This window comes from Hakea prostrata, chromosome 5 (assembly GCF_041222555.1).
Source record: "Hakea prostrata isolate BN-2017 chromosome 5, UWA_Hpros_2, whole genome shotgun sequence".
Taxonomy (NCBI): domain Eukaryota; kingdom Viridiplantae; phylum Streptophyta; class Magnoliopsida; order Proteales; family Proteaceae; genus Hakea; species Hakea prostrata.
Window position 1 is genome coordinate 37,662,301 of NC_142604.1, and position 8,480 is coordinate 37,670,780.

Sequence of the window (8,480 nt, forward strand, 5' to 3'; positions counted from 1 at the left end):
TTCTTTCTTTTTAGTGTGTCCATCACTCCTTTTTGGTAGTCTACATTCAAATGCATAGTGTCCCCATTTTTCACAGTTGTGGCACTTGCCCTTCTTCTTGTGTAAGATAGTATGTTTGGCCTCCAACTTCTTGGGTTCACTATTGTGTGGCTTGGTTTGCTTAGAATTATACCTGGGATAAGAGATCATATTCACAGCAGATTTTTGTCAACTCACCATCTCCAAGTTAATGCTAAGTCAATTCTCATCTTCAATTCGTATGAATCGTTTGAGATCATCCAGCCCCACCTGTACCTTTTTCCTATACATCTTAGTTTTAAATGAGTGCTAGGTCGATGGTAACTTGTTAATAATTGTCCCAACAAGAAATTGATCACAAACATTTATTTTCTCTGTGACTAGTTTGGATCTCAGATTTTCAAGATCTGTAACTTGAGGGAGTATTTCTTTGTCTTCAACAAATTTGAAGTTCAGGAATTTGTTTACTAGATGAGTTTTGGACAATTCTTCCTCCTTTTTATATTGAGCATCCAGGTTGTCCCATATTTCTTTAGCACTTGCAAACTTGCTGTAGGTGTCTGCAAGTCTATTTGACAGGACATTCAACAAGTAGTCTCTGCAAAAAACCTCATCTTTTTTCCATTGTAATTCAGTGATCTCCTCAACAGTATTTTCAAAAGAGGATTCTACCGTATGAAACACTTTCAGATACCTTAATCCAAATTGTGTTTTTCTTTTCCAGGCATTAAATTCAGATCCAGTAAAGGTCTATAGTTTGACCATGTCAATTGGAACAACATCCATTTTGATCCTGAATATAAAGAAAAACAAGTAAAGAAAGATACAGGTAATAATTATAACTGTTAATATGAAAACTATTGAGGGTATCTTAGTAGCCAGTACCAATGGTTGTCACTTCAGTTCCACCAAAATTAGGTTGCAGTAACCAATTCACTTTGTTAAAGTATCAATTAATACCAAAACAACAATAGTTACTTTAATCAATTCATGCTACAGTAACCGAAAATGAAAAATAACCTAATAAAAGAGATAACCACAATTGATCTTTTATAGTCATGATAGCTTTCTTTTGAAAAAAATTCATAATTTCAATTCAATAAAGGAGAGCTAATCAAGACTTTTGACTATCCGATGACTTTCTTCAACAAGGTTCAATAAATAAATATTGATTTAATAAAGAACCGGTAATGATGACTTTGGTTTTAAAACCTTGTAACCTTCTGAAGAATAATTCTATCTCTTATCAAACATGATTAATTATTATATTAGATAATTAAAAATAACAGAAGACTAAAAATCACAAAGAAACGGAATAGCAGAAAATCTCATCTGAAACTGACTTTCTGATCCGATGCGGAACATCAGAATATCGGTCTTCTTGGTTTAGCGATCTTGACCTCGTTTCTATTTTGGATTCATAACCAAGTTTGTCAACCCATACGCTGTATGACATATGCTCTTTACCATCTCTGAAGCTCGGTGGCTTCATGTGGCCACCAACGCTGGATGACATATGCTCCAACTGTTGTCTAATTTAATATGATGAAAGATCTTTTGACAAAAACTAGTTCAATATTAAAAAGGTTTAGATGGGCCACTTGGGCCAAAACCTATGCAATTAAAATATTGATGATTTTCTCCGAAAAATTGGAACTGCAATTAGCAAATACTATTATGTACAGTTACTGATGTAATCTAATCAAGTTTTCATCTTTCAAGTTGAAAACTGATTAAAACATCAGAGCATCAGTTTTGCGGTTCAGATGGGATAATCTTACAGAGATGATTTATGTCCACCTCAAAAACCGAATTCCAAAAAGTCATTATAGGTTAACCAAAAATATGGTTTGTCAGAATTCCAAAAGACACTTTATGTCTACCTCAAAAACAATAAAGTCGTTTGCTTTATGAACTATTAATGTCCAAAAAAATAAACTAAAAAAAAAAAGGAATTGTAGTTAACTCAGTTTATCTCTATTTTCAAAAACATAACCTGATTCTTGTTAACCAAGTCAAAGAACAAAAAAGGTTTTCAAGCAACACCTCACTACCTCAGAGGCTAATGACTAGCATTGGTTCACGGGAAACTCAAAAATATTACTAGTTTCATTCAGGTATTGTCAGAATAGCTTTTGATAAAGATTGTTACCTACAATATTTAATTCTGAAAAAACGATCAAGACAGAAAACTTATTCGTTCCGTCTAAAAATTCGTTCGTTTGAATCTAAAAGATTACTAGAACGAAAACTTTATTCTTCAAAAGAGAAAATCAGTAAGTATGGAGGAAGCCACTTACTTGTGAGGGAGGATTACTCATTGATTACTTGAGTCGCAGAACACTCCAAGCAGCGTCGATCACCTTTTTCTGAATAAGAACTTCTCAAGAAAAATAATGCTTTAAGATTGTTAGAGTTAGGGTTTAAGCACAAGTTTGCTTAAAGCATTACACCCTGAGTATCTAGTTTGGAATACCCAGAACGCTGCTTCCAGCTAGTATTTATAGAATAAATACTGAATTCTATTGGTAATTGGACTCTCCTACAAGGCCCATTACACCGTTAGATCGTAACTAATCTGATGGCTCATATTAGAACATAAGTTGAGTATGACCCAAATACCTCAACAATAAGTTGGGTATAACTTGAGTACCTCAACCTAATTGGGTATGACTCAAATACCTCAACAATTTCTTCATGGAGATCTTGAAGAAGAAATCTATATGCTCCAAACAGAAAGTTTTGAAGAACCAGAAAAGAAGAACATGGTTTGCAGGTTGAACAAATCTCTATACGGCTTAAAACAGGTGCCAAAATGTTGGTATAAGAGATTTGATTCCTTCATATTGAGCCTTGGATACAACAGACTTGCTTCAGATCCTTGTGCGTATTACAAGAGGTTTGGTGGTGATGACTTCATTATTTTGTTGTTGTATGTTGATGATATGTTGGTATCAAGCCCCAACAAAAATCATATCATAGAATTAAAGGCTCAGTTGGCTAGGGAATTTGAAATGAAGTACTTGGGACCCGCAAACAAGATTCTAGGGATGCAAGTTCACCGAGACAGAAATAATAGGAAGATTTGGCTATCTCAGAAGAGTTACTTAAAGAAAATCTTGCGTCGCTTCAATATGCAAGACTGTAAGCCAGTTGCTACCCCGCTTCCTGTTAATTTCAAGTTATCCTCAAGTATGTGTCCTAGCAATGAAGCAGAGAGGATGGAGATGTCTCGAGTACCGTATGCATCAGCAGTAGGGAGTCTGATGTTCACTATGATATGTACATGACCAGACATTGCACATACAGTGGGAGTGGTTAGTCGTCACATGGAGAATCTAGGACGAGAGCATTGGATTACTGTGAAGAGGATCCTAAGATATGTTAAAGGAACCTCGGATGCTGCTCTATGTTATGGAGGATTTGAATTTACTGTCAGAGGATATGTTGATTCTGATTTTGCAGGTGATCTTTATAAAAGGAGATCCACTATTGGCTATGTGTTTACAATTGCAGGAGGAGCTGTGAGCTGGGTATCTAAACTACAGACAGTTGTAGCACTGTCTACAACAGAAGCTGAGTATATGGCAGCTACACAAGCTTGTAAAGAAGCAATCTGGATAAGAAGATTCATGGAAGAACTTGGGCACAAACACGAGAAGATTCTCTTGTATTGTGACAGTCAGAGTGCCTTGCACATTGCAAGGAATCCAGCTTTTCATTCCAGGACAAAACACATAGAAGTACAATATCATTTTGTTCGTGAAGTGGTGGAAGACGGAAGGGTGGATATGCAGAAAATTCACACAAAAGAGAATTTAGCAGATGCATTGACAAAGGCAATCAACACTAACAAGTTCATTTGGTACAGATCCTTGTATGGCTTGATAGAGACCTAGACAGCATAGTGGTGGCAAGATAGAAAATGGTATGGAGATTAATTGGTTCTCAATCTAATCTCCAAGTGGGAGATTGTTGTATAGTCTTAGTCCCACATCTAGTAGAAGTGGGAGTTCATATCCCACATCAAAAAGAAGTGGGAGTTTGTTGAGAGTTTTAGTCCCAGTTCGAGTAGATGTGGGAGAATGTAGGATGGGGAGAGGCTATAAAAGGATGCCTCCCCCTCCACACGTAATTCATCCCAAAGTCCTCCCTCTTGTAATTTTTTTTATCTATAGTGGAGTTTTCTCTCTTGTCCGTGGTTTTTTCCTTTTAAGGGTTTTTCACGTAAATTCTTGTGTTCTTCTTTGCCCTTATTTGCTGATTATTCTATTCGGTGGGTTTTTCATAACCCAACAATATAATCCAATACATTATTGATACCTAACACATACGAGATACAATCTCAACTTGTTAGAACTTCACACTATGTCAATAAAGAGAAGGGGGCTAATTTTTTTGGGAAAATTTCAAGGACACCCCAAAATATATAACAAAAATCATAGACACCCCAAAAATATATCACTTTGGCAGAGACACCCCAAAATGTCTCATAAAATTGCACAATGTGTTATTCCATTAGTAGATTATGTTAAGTCATAGTTAGATAATTCATAATTATTAATTCGCTCTTATTGTGACTTTACAGTATTACCCTTAACCACTTGTCTTTAGTTTTTTAAAAATTTTATAATATTACCCTTACTAGATTTTAATTATAATTCAATAAATCCCAATTAATAGCATCTTCTTCTTAAAAAGAAAAAAGAAATGAAATGAAATGAAATAATCTATTGAATCATCTACAATTAGGGGTGTAAATGGATAATCGAAATCCGCTTCCGAATTCGCATCCACATCCGTTTAGGAGTATCCAAATCTGTCCGATTACTAACAGGATGCGGATATGATATACCCCCTTCTTACCGATTATAAAATTATCCAATTAAGTTATTTATTTAGACTTATTTTTCTTATTTTTATAAATTTTTTACCTGTGGTATGTAACAATTTTTCTAGATTTTCTACTAGAATAGCTACCAAAGTTGTTAAATTCTTAAATTTCAAACCTAGCCCTCACAAATGAAATGGTAAAGATGTAAACAGGTAGTCGAAAACTTGTATTTAATCTTTATTCATGCCCATTTAGAAGAATCTACTTAAGAAAATAACTATCCGATTATCATTCAAATCCGACTGAATTCGGCCGAAAATCGAAGGATATTATTATCTGAATCCGTCCGCACATAATAAAATGCGGATATGGTATTACCACTATTTTATCCAAATCTGGTCCGTTTACACCCCTATCTACAGTCATTCTAGGGTTCCAGCAAGAATGAGGTGGATGAGGATGCTGCCTTTTTCGACCATTGTAATGAAAAGAAGAGACTAACATCTTACATTGAAATAGATAAGCTCGATGTATTTGTTTCCTAATCTTTGTTTTTTTTCTTCTTTTCTTTTCTAATTAGCGTTGTGATTTTGATTTAGTTTTCTTTTTGTAGTTGATCTTTTCGATCTTTATTCTTCCCAACCAATCTTTACTCATCCTTTTTCTATTTACACCTTTCATGCTCTGATTCAATTTAAATAGAAATTCAAGGTGGGAGAAGTTGCAGTTCTTTTTATCTTGGTTTCTCCCAGTCTCACGATCGTTGATTATAAGCAAATGAAATATTAGAAAGAGATCTAGTTAATTGAATTGAGTAAGTAATAACAAAGAACACAAGTAAGACCAATCAACAAAGCATCCAATGTCAGAGAACAGAATACAAAGAATTAAACCCCTTTTTTTGGGATAGCAATTAGAGAACAAAGAACACTGGTAGTACTTGTTATCGTCAAAAACTATGGTTCAAGCCAAGGAACCAAACCATATTATTGGGCCAAGACCAAGGGCTAAAATCTGAGCCAAGAGGACCCGTCCGGCACTTCTCAAACTTTCCACTACAGCTGGCTTCACGTGACTTCTCAGCAGAGAATAGGACAAATATGATACTTAGCATGTCCTTGTCCAAAGCTGTTCAATCAACATTAAATGACCTGACAAAGCTCTCAACTCAATATTGAAGGTCCCAAGAGGCATTAAATGCTCTTGTTGACAAAGGAGCTCTTCACGTGGCCCAAGCTTGCCTTGAACATTGCATCCATCTTCTTGTCCCCTCAACCATGGGCATGTGTCACGTCAAAGCCAAAGATGATGTTGACTTCTCAATCCACCAACAAACCTCTAGTTGGTATGAAGATCACTCAAGCAAGCTAGCTTGTTAAGCAAGCCACTCATGAAGTCATCTCCACCCTCCATCTCATCACATGAGCATCCAAAGGTTGTGAAGCATGCTATCTTTGGAGGTATGAATCAAATATATAACCCTTCACCAAGCTTGAACAGTGTAAGGCTCTGACCACTCCAGCCACCACTCTCTTTAGCTTTCTAACCCTTCAAGAGCGTGATCTTCATCATCTCTTGGGGCTCTTCACTCCTCAACGGAGTCTTTGATTTGCTGGTCTGTACTAACTCGATCGTCGGAAGAGGCTTCATGCCCTCAGAAGCAACCCACTTTCACTTTGTTTTGGTCTCAGGAGCAAGGGCTGGATCAAGAGCGAATCGTGGAGCTAAGACTATATTTTCTCCAACAACAGTACTATTTGAAATTGATAGGAGAAATCAGAAGAAGCATCAATCATGAAATATATTTCTTCAGTAAGAAAACATGAAATATATTTAATAGATAAAGAAATATTTTTTTCTTTTTTGAAATAAAAGAAATGATCGATTTTGATGGGAAAGAAGAAAAAGACAAAGGGTATATTGGTCTTTCTAAGTTACAAGATGTAGAATAGAATCAACCCTTAGTCCTATGAGCACACCTTTGAAATCATTAGAAAAATGGACATAGAGAGAAAAATATGTCACTTGACCGCCATGTTTGTGAGTACCCTAGGGCGGAATTTTTTGTTGGATTTCTCCAATCCACCCAAGAAGTTTATTTTCATCTTGATGCTCTCCCAACAGCTCTTTCCAACCTTGTTTGGAATGATGCCAATAGGAAAAACTATTATAAATTTTAACACTATTGCATATCATTTTTCATAAATAAAGCTATCTTTTCTAGGGAGAAAGAGAGGTTTAGAAATTTAGAAGTTGCTTCTTCTTGTTTGGAAGAGCGATAATTTGGATTTTCCATTTAAAGTTTATGTTTTTTTGGCAAAGGGAACTTTGTATTAATCAGAGAGGAAGGAAGATTGGCGATATTGCTGACTCACGAACATGATGGATGACAACACAGTGCTAGGACTTTAGATGAAGGTCTGACATATTGTCCATGAGATCTGTTATATACATTATGGTTTAGACCATTAAACCGGAGTGAGTCATTCAATTGAGAACATTTCATTAAACCCAGTTTGAAGGGTTCACCTAGTATTTCTCGATATGCCACTTCTCGGATGAATGCTGGCATTGAAGAACGTCTCTCAGTGAATGCTACTTATTGGACAACACCTTACATAGCTCTCGGGATGCTACTTCTCGGAAAAAGTAACGTTGTAAGGAGATTCGGCTCATCTTTATCCAAACGTCAGTCAAGGCATTAAATGCTTTGAGATGCATTAAATGCCCAACGCTTATCAGGAAGCCTCTCATTCGTTCATGTTTTTTCAAGTGTTATTCCTTTACGTTTGTCTGCTGGACTAAGGGATAGTTGTCACATCTTAGCCCACATGACTCTAAGCTCCTGATCAATTTGAGATAAGGTGCAGCTGGCTTGAAGCTTCTCCAAGAAGATTGAGCTCTTAACTTAGTGATTAAGTTATCTACTGTGAGCATTGTCAACCTTTCATCCTGTTGTGGAAGATTGGACGATCACAACATCCTTACATGATTAGAGGTATGGAACTGTAGCACAAATGAGGGTAAGCCTAGTTACAATAACTCTGGTAATTCTTTTGCAAGTTCTAGTGAAGACATTCCTTCTTGGAGCATTTACTCCTCCATACAAGGATTTGTGTTTTTGTGAATCTTACTTAATCATTGGAGGTAGCTTCCCGTCCTGAGAATTAGCCAACTCTCACATTTCTTTGATCTCCAGGAACTTGGTTTGGACTAGAAGTGAACCAGATTGCACGCAAACAGATTTTGGAACAACAAGATCCTATGCTGCCCACGACATGTTTATCACCCCAGTAACATTGTCAACAGCAAGCTAGGAATTCGAATGAACTTTGCACCTTGGCCCCACCATGATGGCGGGCATGGGTTAACCCACATAAAATTGCTCACAGCTCCACATTTGCATATGGGCTGCCACCTGCTACTGTGAATAGGACATGTCCTTCTTAATTTCTTCCAATGTTGTTGTATGTGCCACGGTCGTCAACGACATAATTGTCACGATCTACTACCAACCACTTAGATGGTGGTCGAATCCATGGTGTAAGCTCTTACAACAATGCTGGATCTTGACCAGAATTCTCCGTCGATTAAAGAATGATCTACTACTCTAGGAGTGGCACCGTAC